Below are 15,318 nucleotides of genomic sequence, written 5' to 3' on the forward strand. Positions count from 1 at the left end.
ATAGGCAGTCGGAGGCGACGGCAACTCGAACCAACAATATCGAAACCCGGCGAAAACAATCACGAAAGTCAGGTCGCCAAGGTGAGGGATAACGGACGGCTCCGTTCGGCGCTCGCGCAAGTCCCGAGGGAATATTCTCGATAATATTCCTCGAGTTGAACACTGAGAATATCAGCCGTTGGATTAGCGCGATAAACACGCGTCGCAGAGTTCGAAAGGCAAATTCTCGATCGGTGACAATAATATTTTCGAGCGATGGTACTCTCGCACGGAGCACGAATGTCGGGATAATACAAGTGCTGGGTCGGGCTGTACGTACCTCGCAACGACGTAAACACGAGCGATGCTCGAGACTATACAGAAAAACAACGAGCGCGAGACCGGCCCGTAATCGAAGGCCACGGCCGTTGTCTCTATGCGCGAAAGTATCGCTGGCCCGGAATACTCGGATATTCGACCGAATATTTCGGTTACGATTAAATCAAGTAAATGGCGACTAATTACCGCGGCTAGCGCGGATTCGATTTTAAGGCGATTAACGGCTGCGGCCCGAGCTATGACGAACGAAGTTCGCACGCGTATTCCCGTTGCGAAGCTAGCGTTGCACGAGAGATACCGCGCGAGACACGAGTTGTCAGCACGCCGAGCGTTATTGCACCTCGTTAATGCGAGAATAAGAATTCAGCGAATTCGCGTAAATTACAGGCGGCCGATTGCGCGATGCTACGCGAGAATTCCCTTCGCGAAGCGAGCGTTGCGAAACGGGAGATCCTGCGAGACCCGCAAGGTCACGCACTATTGCACTACGCGTTACAGCACACAAGATTCGGTGACTTAGAACAATGAAAGGACACGCGAAAGGTCGGCGGTAATAGACTAATCGCGATGATATGAAAATCCGGCTCGAAGGACCAGATGCTCGGGGGGCGGTAGAGCCGTACCCGGATTTGCGATAAAGCGAAGCTCGAAGGACCAGGGGAGAAGTGTAAAGTCTCCCCAAAGCGAAAGTTAAAATGCGACTCACCGTTCGTTGTGCCGTCGACTCCTGGAGGCTTCGTCTCGGTCGCGATCGGGCTCGTGCAGCAACGCAGGCAGGGCAGCAAGCAAAGCGAAAGCGAGGCAGGCAGCAGTAAATTAAGGCAGGCGGCAAGCAAGCAGGAGTAAGCAGGCAAAAGCAGCACACAAGCAGGCCGAGAAAGTAGGCGATCGCACTATCTCGCGACTCCGGAATAGCGCAAGTCTCCCTGCTCCGATAATCTCTCTGTGCTCCGTTAATCTCTCTGTGCTCCGAGACGTCGTAACGATGAGTGCCGAGAGCTCGCGGCGCTGGAACAGTGTCGCGAGCGAGTACTTATTCTTCAGGCCGGTGCCCTCGTGGGGTGAGCGAGGGCAGCACCGATTGGTGAGTCGCGCAATTATCGATTCCGCGTTGATCGCGATCCGCCGACGTTTCGCGCGAGTCACCGAAATACTTAAGATTAGGTACGCAAGAATACTATGTACAACGAGTAACGAGACTAAACTATTAAGTACGATACATGCATCTATCTACAGTTTGGTGCGCGCCAAACAATTGCTCTACATAGATTTTTGTAGTAAATTTACCGCTCTACAAAAATATTTCTTATCATTTTTTCATAAATTCAACTGTTCAAAAGATGTTCAAAGTTTGATAAATATAAAACTTGTTTTTGCTTCTTATGAATTTTATATTATATTGACTATAAAAAATTAAGAAATAATCAATACATATTTTTGTAGATTTAACGATCTATAAAAAAGGTCTTATATTTTTTTCATAAATAAAACCATTTAGACGATATTAAGGTTTAAAGTTCAAAGTGTATAAAAATTACTTTTTTTCATATTAAATAAATAAAGCTCAGAATTTTGTTATAATATAAAAAAAAAGAATAATTTTTATACACTGAACTTTAAATTTTAAACCTTAATATCGTCTAAATGATTATATTTATGAAAAAAATATAAGAAACCTTTTTTGTAGATCGTTAAATTTTCTACAAAAATATGTATTGATTATTTCATAATTTTTGATAGTCGATATTATAAAATTTATCAAACTTTAACTTTGAATATCTTTTGAACGGTTAAATTTATGAAAAAATGATAAGAGATCTTTTTTGTAAAGCGATAAATTTACTACAAAAATCTATGTGAAGCAATGCTGTATTACTGTTTGTTAGATAGTTATAAAATTTTTTCTATCTTACTAAATGAAAAATAAAAAATCGCGATAAGCGACCTGTTAATATCAATTAATAAAGGGCTCAAACTTTAACAGGTATCTTATTTTACCCTCCTGTAAGTATGCTATTCGTGAAATAAAAAAAAGGCATAGTTCTTTTAAAAAAAATATGTAACATCAACAATGTATAATCAACGGACATTATATATATTTTAACTTTTATTTATTGTATTACAATTATTAATAAAATTATATAATTTCCTTCATTCACGGTCGTACTTATTCGTATCCTGCGCCGTGACATGTCATAAGTACGTTCCGAGCTCATGTGTACCAATGGGCCTGCTTAGTCTGCCTAATTCTCTATTAACATTTTTTGTCATATTTTGTAAAGGTTTATCTATGGTAATTTCATAAAGGAATCATTCCGCCGCACATGATAAAAATTGGAATACATTATACGTAGAGTTTAAAAATGTAAAGATTTTTTGCATAAATACATTGTCATATTTATATTTAACAGACTGTTAAATCTACATATAATTTTCTGCAAAAACTAATGATGTTACAATCACGCCAATATTTGTTTTACTGCCCTAAAAAATAAACAAAGTTTTATATATATTGCATAAATATACATTTCAAACATAAAGAAACGAGTAAGAATTAAAATAACAATTTTAGCCGAATAAATATATTACAACTTCTCTCTACAACTAATTTTGCATGTGAATATCTTAATGGGGACAAAAAAATAATTTGAAAATGTTCTTTATCAATTCTTTTACAAACTGCGGAGAGAGTATTACAAGATACATGTGGTGCAACAATAAAAGTAAAGTTTTATGGAAATACACCTATCGGATTCTACAAATACAAATATCCTAAGAAGCTTTGCGAGCAAGAAAGTTATGGTGCTAAAATATTTTATTTCTTAGCCAAACATATGGATGGAGATGTCAACAATAACGTAAAATACCAGTGGTTGGATCATGAAGAATTAGAAAAAGTATTACCTACTGGAGTACAACAGAGTATTTTACAATTTATGTTTACGTAAAGAATAAAATATAAAATATTGAACTCATTCTTTGATCTCTTATTATTAATATTGTCTATTATTACCGTAATATTAACATTATAGTTAGAGAAATATTTAAAATAATTGCAAATACAAAATAATAAAATAACGGACAACGAGAGGATCAAACCTTCTTGAATTAGCGACGGTTTGTCTATCTTCGTTCTCTACGCCTAGTGCTTTTGGAAGCGGAGCAGCTCCTCCGGTCATTAAAATTAAGAACATTTTTTTTTTTTGCGCTATTCGGAAAATCGACAACCACACCATAAAAGCCAGCTTTTGTGGCTTGTGCCGTGATTAATTCAACCTGTTCACCGTTCTCTGGATAGAATTGTAACACTGCTCTTGCGCTTCTTGACAGGCATGCATACAACGTTGAGAAGAAACGATATAAACGTTTTGTAGGATTGTGCGAAGTTTTGCTTGCATAGCACAACCACTGAAGCGCAGAAATATTGACAGCCCCATCAAACGTACCAGCTTTAAATGGCAATCCTTGACCTATATCTCCCAAAATTAAGTCACCATCTAATTCTCTTTCAACAGCTACGTCTAAAAATAATGTGTTAATATGATTATATATCAAGATATATATATATATGTATATATATATATATATATATATATATATATATATATATGCATATGTTACATATGCTGTAAAAAAATATTCTTAAAATATAACTGTATCGCACCATAATTAAAATACCAAGCATAGCTGAAGAGATGTCCACACCTATCCATACGTGTCCCTGATTTCCAATACACTGCCACTGAGCCCTGACCCACAACCGATATCCAAAAGCAAGCAGCTCTGATCTTCAGGTAGCACAAGAAGTTCTATAGCACGTTCACACATCTGTACTTGAATTTCTATTATACGAGAGCTGCAAAACATGGATATTATTATGAAGATATAGTAAATATCTAGGTAATTCGTATAAAAATTTCATATAGACATACCCATCTCTCTACAACTAATTTTGCATGTAAATATCTTAATGGGAACAAAAAAATGATTTGAAAATATTCTTTATCAATTCTTTTACAGACTGCAGAGAGAGTATTACAAGATACATGTGGTGCAACAATAAAAGTGAAGTATTATGGAAATGCACCTATCGAATTCTACAAATACAAATATCCTAAGCTTTGCGAGCAAGGAAGTTATGGTGCTAAAATATTTTATTTCTTAGCCAAACATATGGATGGAGATATCAACAATAACGTAAAATACTAGTGATTGGATCATGAAGAATTAGAAAAAGTATTACCTACTGGAGTACAACAGAGTATTTCACAATTTATGTTTACGTAAAGAATAAAATATAAAATATTGAACTCATTCTTTGATCTCTTATTAATATTGTCTATTATTACCATAATATTAACATTATAAAGGACTCCTAATATCCTTTTTAAAGGAAAATATTCCCCTTTACACAAACATTTATGCACAGTCACGATTATTAAATTTCATGTTTGATATTCTTTAACAAAAAAATTTTTTAGGCACATTTTTCGTTACTAAAAAAAATATTTTATGCATATATTATTTTTAAGTAGTAGATTGATTATATAGAAACAGACAAAAAAATTAATTAGATCAATTTTATCAATTTTTTATTTATAATTTACATTATAAATTATAAAAAAAAATTATTAAAATAGTGTTTTTTATATTAACAAAGTATATCTTACAATTAGAATCTCTCGGGTCTCTTTCGTCCAGTATATTTGGAGTCATCTCTAACTTCTTTTCCTTGCCGGCGCCGCCTTTCTTTCTTCTCTAAAATCCAGTCACTACTTTTCTTCAATGATTTACCTTGGCTTTCTTTATGTATTCCCTATGTACAAAAAAATTATCACAATTTTGGAAGGTAAAATAGAGAAATAATAGATATAACAGACAACGAGAGGATCAAACCTTCTTGAATTAGCGACGGTTTGTCTATCTTCATTCTCTACGCCTAGTGCCTTTGGAAGCGGAGCAGCTCCTCCGGTCATTAAAACCAAGACCATTTTCTTTGCTTTTGCGCTATTCGAAAAATCGACAACCACACCGCCATAAAAGCCAGCTTTTGTGGCTTATGCCGTGATTAATTCAACCTGTCCACCGTTCTCTGGATAGAATTGTAACACTGCTCTTGCGCTTCTTGACAGGCATGCATACAACGTTGAGAAGAAACGATGTAAACGTTTTGTAGGATTGTGCAAAGTTTTGCTTGCATAGCACAACCACTGAAGCGCAGAAATACTGACAGCCCCATCAAACGTACCAGCTTTAAATGGCAATCCTTGACCTATATCTCCCAAAATTAAGTCACCATCTAATTCTCTTTCATCACAGCTACGTCTAAAAATAATGTAATGTGTTAATTAATATGATTATCATCTTTCACGCAAATTTTTACAGACAGCGTTACTAGCAACGTGCACAACTTCATTTGAGGTTATAATTGGGTACAACATTCATCGCACGATACTGTTATATGTGCAAATCGGAAACGTACCTCGAGTCCAGCTCTTCTGCGATCAACGAAGTCGGGATCGAACGTGTCAGTCGTCACTTTCTGCCAAGCGTAGAGAACCTTCTGTTCCGGCAGCGGTGCAATGGTAACACGATGCAGGGATACGAAATCTCCAGATAAGAGCACGAAGCAATTCAAATTCAGTATATCGCCGGCACGATTATACGGTGTTACCACAGATTAATAGACAGATAGCCAATGGCCCCTCAAAAGTCGAGACCAGCATTTCCGTGCTTTGATTACCGACACACTTTGCCCCTTACCGACAGACTTTGCCCCTAGGATTGAGTCCGGACTAAATCACATTACAGACTTTGCCCCTGGTGCGAGTCTGGACTAAATATACCCGATTTTACCTACAGACTTTGCCCCTGGTGCGAATCCGGACTAATTTTGCAGTGATGCCAGATTTCAGCGGTGATGTCAGATGCTCGATGCTCGGTCAGCCGAGCCGGCGAGAATCGTGCTAGGCTTCTTGTTAATATCTCGGCGCTCGCGCGCGCGCGCACTAGGGCTGCGTTCTTTTTGGGCGCTCACGCGCTCACACGCGCTGTAAGCATCATTCTATCTTCGTTGCACATCGAATATCAAACGAAGATAGAGCGATGCTTACAGCGCGTGAGCGCCCAAAAGGAACGCACCCTAGGTCTTGTCGCACTTATTAATTACTTATGATATTTATTGATATATATATATATATATATATATTATATGAAGCCGAGACCGAGGATTAATGAACAATACTATTGTTATTATACAATAATAAAGAAAACTTATTTGTAATTTAAAAAATAATTTTTTATTTTTTTATGAGCAAATCGTTAACTTTTCTAAAGTTGTTAGAAAATATGCGAATAATTTTAATGATTGTCAAATAATTTTCCTAGTTTATATGTATTACATAAAAACTCATTTGCCTAAAAAAATAAAAAATGCAAAAAAAGTTAAAAAAAAAACCAGGATTCGAACTTGAGAACTTCATCATTCTAGCCGATCGTCTTACTCGCTCGTCCACGTTTACTATTAGAAAATTGCTTCTACCGGCTCGATAGATTACGCACATGGAAACTTTAAGAAATTTTATTTCATTAATTATTTGACATTGGCACAAGTTACTATGTCTTGTAAAATACATATAGTAAAATTAAAGGACAAATTTTTGCAATCACAGCAGTTATGTGTATTTCACTTTTACGAATAGATTACGTAGATATTGTTGCTCAACGGAAACCGCGAGAAGGTGATGGTCTCTTTCGTCATGAGATAATGTAAAAAATTTGTTTTTTTTAACATTGCAATAATTTTAACATGTATAAATTAAAAAATATATAAGTAGATAAAGCTCGTATGTCTTAGATAAAACAAGAGCCAATAACCGAACAACATGATTCTAAATAATATAGTTTAATATTCCGTCACAATAACTGGGACGTTTCGTGCTTTACAGAGACTTTTTCAATCAATAAAATAAATCCCTCTAATTAACTGTAATACATTATCATAATAATCCCGTTACATAAAAAATCCGTCGAGAGATAAAATAAATTAAAAGAAAGTTTAACATCATAAATTAACATTAATTAACAATTATAGCATTTTATTATAGAATTTATCCTCTCTATTGATTTAAATCATAGCGGTCGTTTTTACTTTCTTAATATTAATAATTATAGTATACAAATTACATGGAGTTATTAAGAAGCCACATCAAGTTAAAAGCCCAAAAAACCGATTAACAAATAGTCGAAATGTATGCGTGGTCAAACTATAAATTTAATTAGAGAGTTGTTAACAATTTTTTAAAACTTAAAAAATAATTATTCGTTTAATGGCGAGATAAATCGTGTTAGAAGGCTGAAAAATGTGGAGCGAACGGCCTTAACCCTCCGAGAACACAAAGGGTCAATTTGGCTTTGTTTTTTTGCCAAAAAATTTTTAGCCAAAAATATTAAAAATAAAAAAAATAAAAAAATTTTTTTTTAAAGAAACTTTTTTCAAGAGAACACTCTGGGTTAATCTGACCTTACACACACTTTGATCGTCCACCATTTTAAATTGACGAGTGCGATCAAGTTGTGTAGGGTCAGATTGACCCTGAGTGTTCTCCGTGATTGAAAAAATAGGTGTGTTCTCGGAGGGTTAATCATTGCGTGTCAAAAATTTTCCGAAGTCAAGCTGTGTAATAATAGTCAAGTAGTAAAAAATCTATAAATTAAGTAAAAATCGAATTCTTTAAAACTGTGACATAAAAAAGTAGTAATTCTCAACAAAAAGTAGACTTATAGTCTTATAAACTCGAATTAGCATCAGCTAAATTCTCAAATTAACGAAGGCTCCTATGCTTCAATTCCAAAAAGCGACTGAACGAGCAAGGATTCAGTTTTATTATTTTTCAACAGTATAATTTATTTTTCTTATATTTCACAGTATTTACATTAAATTTCATAAAGAAAATTATGATTTATTTTGAAATATATTCAGTAATTTTTCAATAACTTTCATTTCATTTATCATCAATTTCATAGTACTTTCAGCAAAATATTTTCATCTGGGTCAATTGAGACAGAATTTCAGTAAAATTCCATTATATTCAGTAAAATATTTCCATCAGGGTAATAATAATAGTAATAGGATTCTAAGATTTTAAAATCAATTTAATATAAGAACGCCATCAAGTCCGAGCTAGGATCTAAGTAGCAAATAATTTCCGTGTAAATTTCCAATACTATTTCCAACTAAACTGCGCGCCAACGAATTGTCGGTCTTGAAACACAGCTTCTTCGTTAGAACCGTAAATTGACTTAAATAAATCGCAAATCGATTTAATTTTTGATGCTGATACAAATCGTATCTAACATTTTCTTTCCCCCGAATATTACTGTAAAGAATTTATTGCGAAAAAATATTATCTCAGTCAGAGTTTTTTCGCAATAAATTCTTTACAGTAATATTCGGGGAAGGGGGATGTTAGATACGATTTGTATCAGCATAAAAAAATTAAATCGATTTGTGATTTATTTAAGTCAATTTACTGTTCTAACGAAGAAGCTGTGTTTCAAGACCGACAATTCGTTGGCGCGCAGTTTAGTTGAAAATAGTATTGGAAATTCACACGAAAATTATTTGCTACTTATTAGATCCTAGCTCGGACTTGATGGCGTTCTTATATTAAAGGAGGAGGGTCCCTAAGGCCTGTTTTCGGCACCCCTTCAAAATTGGGCCAAAATGGCTGGAATCACTTCCTTATACCCTTGGAAGTAATATTAGTCAATTCCAGCCTAAACGGAAGTATTTAGAGTGTATACTTCAAGTATACATGGTGCATCAGCGCGCCCGTATCAAGCATTTTTTGGAAAACTAAGCGTTATTGAGAAAAATGTTTCAGATAAAGATTGTATGGTTTCAAGGAGGACATAAGATGGTGTCATTGGTTTGACCTTGGATAGTCATTTCATCAGACTCACCTTAACCAAGCACCCCAAAAGGTGAGAGGCAAGGGAACTCACCTTAATCAAGCACCCCAAAAGGTGAGAGGCAAGGGGACTTACCTTAACCAAGCACCCCAAAAGGTGAGAGGCAAGGGGACTCACCTTAATCAAGCACCCCAAAAAGTGAGAGGCAAGGGGGACTCACCTTAACAAGCACCCCAAAAGGTGAGAGGCAAGGGGACTCACCTTAATCAAGCACCCCAAAAGGTGAGAGGCAAGGGGACTCACTTTTTAATCTAGCACCCCAAAAAGTGACAGGCAAGGGGACTCACGTAAATCCAACACCCCACTCTACGTGGCTTCTTAAAGGAAGATTACGTTTACAATTTTACTGTTCACGTGTGGAGAATCAACAAGAATGAATAATATGATTTCAATCTCGGATCTCCTTAAGTAACGTTTCTACAAATCTATCTGTAAGAAGCCTCATAATTCGCAAAGTACTTAATAAAAAATGACTTAGTTATTAGTGTTTTGGAAAGCTCTCGAAATAAGCTACAATTAAAGATATGTAAAAATAGGGGGTTCTATATAAAATATTGAAATCAACATTCACGTGACCTTCAAATGACTATCCAAGGTCAAACCAATGACACCATCTTATGTTCCCCTTGAAACCATACAACTTTATCTGAAACATTTTTCTCAAAAACGCTTAGTTTTCCAAAAAAATGCTTGATACGGACGCGCTGATGCACCATGTATACTTGAAGTATACACTCTAAATACTTCCGTTTAGGCTGGAATTGACTAAATATTACTTCCAAGGGTATAAGGAAGTGATTCCAGCCATTTGGCCCAATTTTGAAGGGGTGCCGAAAACAGGCCTTAGGGACCCTCCTTCTTTATTTTAAATCGCCGCAGTGACTACTGTCAAAATGCATTCTGCGCTTAGCGCTGTTTATAATGTGCAAATAAAATATACGCTCGCTCATCTATCTGCATTAGTGTCATCTTGTGCACTGTGTTACAAGAATTCGTGCAAATGGAGTAAATTGCTACTTATATGTGCACATGGGTGCATTTATATATCTTACCGTTTAGAGTACAAAATATCTATTCTCTAATGGGTAGATATGATTGCAACCCGTCTGTAATACAGCAGCGTGTTTATAATCCAGTAAGTAAATTAATAGCAAATTGTTGCCAATTGGCATTAAACTCACTTACAAAGAACTTTGCTCATTTTTATAAAGGTTTTAGGCCCCTCGCGTATAGTAACGAGACTTAAAATGAAAGATTATTGTTAGATGATTGAAATATTTCTGTATAAACATAATCCTTTATTGTAAGTTAATACCGATCAAGATACACTCTTTGAAAAATTAGAAAAATGTACGAAATGGCTTGTTTCATTCGATTTTTCGACGTCCTAGGCATCTCCCTGTGATGACGGATAATAAACTACTTGAATATATCAATTGAAGTACTTTATACAAATAAATTTGTTACTATACTGATCCAGCTAATTGCAAGTTTCTGGATGTGAGTCAGGGATATTCAAAATAATTGATTGTAGAATATTCTGATCCTCTAACAATAATTTTTTATTTTAGCAAAGTCTCGTTGTTATAGACGCGAGGGTTCTAAAATAGACAGGGTTCTTTGTGGCAAATCCAATTATCAATAAAGTGAAACGTGATATAAAATAATGTAAAATCTCATAAAGTGAGAGAATGTAAATGTAATGTTTTATTATAAAACAATAAATATTTTAAAGTTGAAAAATCTTCCTATACTTATCTTTCCGATAAATCATGTAATGGTCATCACCGTCATCACCTGCGATGATGTTTAAAACTTCCAAAGAACTTTGTTCCCAATTGCAAATAACACTTAATATAATACTAAAAAGCAACGTACATTAAAATATGTTTAACGCATTACAAAATTTTTTTGCTTTTTACTTAACTTTTGCATATACTTACAATAGATTGGGCAGTAAAAATAATCAATAACTCAATAACATAAATGTTTTATCGTTTATAGATCTTCACAAGTTCGAATTCCATTTTAACGATGACAAAATCTAGTTTCCTGTTCATATTTTTTATTGTTTCTATCGTATATCGACTGATATCTTTCGGGAGATCGTATCTCAAAAACTGTCACTTGACAGGATTCGTAAATTTTTGTTTCGTTGATAAGCAACAAACAAGATAGTTCGATCATCGCTTTACTGTTCAAAAGTATAGTGATTTGGAATTAAAATACATCTTTATTGTTTAATTTGATATTATTCGTGGGAAACAAACGCAAAAACGCAATTTTATAGATACGACGCACTTCAAAATTGTAATCAAATGAACAAGATACGACATATTTATTTTTAAATAACATTTATTATTGTCCATTTAAAAATAAATATGTCGTATCTTGTTTATTTGATTATAATTTTGAAATGCAAATTTGTCGTATCTAAAAATACGAGAAAATACGAGAAAATTTCGACAACTATAATTCATTTTTGTTAATCTATTTTAAGATAGGATGTAGACACTTAGCTTCGGGATTGCCTGACCGAGCGTTTAAGTCGTTCTCCGGAAAATTGATTTTCTCTAGATTTTTTTAAAACTGTGAATATACGTTAATTTAGATGTGCTTTATGCGATAGTATAAATTTCAATACCTCTTGCGGTATTATTTAATAAACATCGAGATACTGAGTTTCAAAATTTCAACTTTTAACATGTAATTCCTATTCCGAATTATTGTAAAATAAGAGACATTATAATAAATTGTGAAAAAAGTTTTCTCTAAATGTTTTGAAAAATTAGTATATGATGCTCTATAAAAATAGAATAAATAATTGCACGCGATTTGATGAATTTTTCGCTCGGTTCAGAATGATAGAAGAGAAGAGGCGTCAGTTACTTGGCATCGCCGCATGAGTTCTTACGCGTGAAGTTAACTTCTTACTTTTTATAGATGTTATTATATAATATTTTGTATACATATAAACATCTTTTTAAGCACGAATACAAGTTGAGCACGACTGGAGCCGGAGAACGTCCTTAAGCAGAAAAATCGATCTCGAATTGTGTAAGATACGACCTCCCGAAAGATGTCAGTCGATATGTGAAAAATATATTTCTTGATTAAATTAATAAATTAAAATTTAAGAAATTAATAATAAAATAAAAATTAATTTTATAAACTGAAATTTAAAATATTAGATATTAATTAAAATTTAAAGAAAAATAAAAATTATAGTCAATAATTTTATAAACTATAAATTAAAATATTTCCGTAACATTCTTTGCAGTGTGTGTGGAGATGGGTATAGTATCGGTATTGTTAAATTGATTATATCAATTTAATTATGTGATTGTACGTTTCAGTTTCAGACTGCGTTTCAAGATTGAAAGTACGGCGCGTGTAATTGACGAAGCGAAAGAATATACTTTTAAAATTCACACGAAAAATTGTTACTATATAGGTGAACAAAATTCAGCCTGACCGTATTTGGCAGTTTAATTTGATGAAAATATTAATTTTATGAAATTACCAGAAAAATTATATAAAAGTTTATTTTTGAAATTTTAATTAATATACAAACATGAAACTTTCCTACACGACGGTATAAAAATAATAATATAATTAATTGAATAAGTTTATTAAAGAAGCATCGCAAATTAAAATATTTATCCTTTATTTGTTCTTAAAGAAATTTCTCATGTCATTTATGATTAAAAATATATAATTGATGCATGATTATTAACGCCGAGATTAACACAGAATCCTATTGCGTCAAGAAGTTGCAACTAATACATATACCATTCAGAATTTATGAATTATTTTTTAATTATGTATTTGAAGTTAAGGGTTTTTTTTAATATTAATCGCAATATTAATCGGATGGCAAAGTTAATTAAAATAGCGAATATTAAAAATAAAAATGATACAATTTTTACTTTTGACATCTGGCCGCTATATGGCTCCGACATTTTTTAATTTATCAACTGAATTTAACATCAGATTAATATTTAGCAACCTAAAAACTCTTAATTTGAATAACAAAAAATTTCATAGTTTCTTAATTAATCGTCTATGCGTAAGTCGCAACTTTGATGCAATAGACTCTATGTTAATCATCAATATCTTTTTAACTACAATTGACATAACAAATTTCTTTTAAGGGCTGAAAGTCCTAACAATTAATTAACATACTTAATTTTGATTGCAAAATATAACTTGTCTAACACGTCACGCGGAGTTCTCGGCTTAGAGATCAGTGCTCTGATTCTATAACTATTAACAACAATTCGTTATCATTATATTGTCGTTGCGGAGCTTTTTTATCATATATTATTATATCTGCACAACGATAATATATGATAACAAAACTGTAGTTATTAAGAGTTACAGCGACTTCGTCCGAAAATGACCTGCTTTATCAAGAACGTAGTTACTGCATTGGCCGCTACACGGTATGGCGCTGAAACCAGTGAGAAATGCTGGTCTCGTCTCAACCCGGACCTTTGGCTATCTGTCTATTAATCTGTGGTGTTACTGCCGTTTCGCGTACGCGCGTGCGGCTCGTGCAAACGTTATTAACGCGCGGCCGCAATCGCGCGGCAGAAACGCCTCGTGTGAACAGGCTCCTTGATCTCAGTATCCTCAGCTCCCTGCCGTCAACATAAAATAAAAAATAATATAATAGGTTATTAACCTGTATGTATAAACACTCACGTAAACGTAGTAAACAGTAAATAGGTTATTAACCTGTATGTATAAACACTACGTAACGTAATAATAAACAGTAAATAAAAATAAGTATAATAGTAATTAATCGTCGCGTCGCGTAAAAAGTCACGGTCGGTCTCGCTCCGCACGTACTTCGTACTTACCGTGTCTCTCGAGTGCTCTCGAGATAGGTTAACTGATGAATAGGAACTGACTGACAGCGCGCTAAACGAACGCACTGTCTACACTGCACTGCACTGCGATACTAACGCCGCTAGCCGCCAGCAGAGAGAAAAACCGAGAGCGGCCATCCAGCTTCGGGGGATGTCTGTCCTAATCTGCCCTCTGAGAAAGTGGACGTCAACTACGGCGTTACGCTCGGTAACGATCAGAGAGAACTCGGGTAACGATACATGGGTTCGTATCCATGCTATGGTTCGTGTCCGAACTACTCAGATGGAGGGGATATGCTGGTCGCGCAAGCCCCTCCTCTGTCCGTGTACACTAGGTACTCGGCAAGCTTCGAGCGGGGAGAGAAGGGCAGACATACGATCTGCTGTCTCTCTTGAGCTGTGACGTTCCGCTTTGCACGGGCCGGCTATACCACGATGTCACGCATTTCGGGTATCGCGTCTCGTGTCTCTCGCCGAGTGCCGAGTTGACAAATCGATGATACGCTATACCCGCTATACGTTACATTTGCTTGTAGATATTTACAAATTTTATTTTTATATTTATAACTAAATAAATAATATATATATATATATATATATTTAAAATTTATAATATATAAAGATTGCAAATATAATTAATTAAATAATATTTATAAACATAAAACTAAAATTCGTAAATGTAATGTATAGAAATCACTGTTCTATGCTTTTCTATCTAAAAAAGTCTTACATTAAAAACCTTTACTTTAGCATAATAAATTTTAAATTTAATATTTAAATGCATAGGTACCAATAATTATATTATTAACTATATTGAGAAAAAAATGGTAGTTTATAATGTTTCTTGCACTCTTATTAAATTTATTTTACCTATGCATGTTCAAGCGGCCAAATTACGAGCAACAACAGAAGGATATTGGGTAAAAATAAAAACACTTTCTTAAATAAACAATACACATGGGTAACAGTGAGTCTATTATAATTCTCGTATAGTTCTGAACGTGTTCTAATGTTTTCTAAAGAGTTCTGACGATAAGCATTATTTATTCATATTTTAAATAATTTTTATCGCCCAAGAAAAACGCATTTACGGGTATATGGGTGAGACGCTGTAGAAAATCTCGGAGTTCTGGCTTATATAAAATATTTTTCG

At 34.3% G+C, this 15,318-nt stretch overlaps 1 pseudogene; it reads right to left on the reverse strand.

The window, feature by feature from the left end:
* Nucleotides 1-3,282: 3,282 nt before the first annotated feature.
* LOC139823449 (18S rRNA (guanine-N(7))-methyltransferase-like) lies at nucleotides 3,283-6,608 on the reverse strand (annotated as a pseudogene).
* Nucleotides 6,609-15,318: the final 8,710 nt, after the last annotated feature.

Source organism: Temnothorax longispinosus, unplaced genomic scaffold, assembly GCF_030848805.1.
Source record: "Temnothorax longispinosus isolate EJ_2023e unplaced genomic scaffold, Tlon_JGU_v1 HiC_scaffold_100, whole genome shotgun sequence".
Classification (NCBI taxonomy): Eukaryota; Metazoa; Arthropoda; class Insecta; order Hymenoptera; family Formicidae; genus Temnothorax; species Temnothorax longispinosus.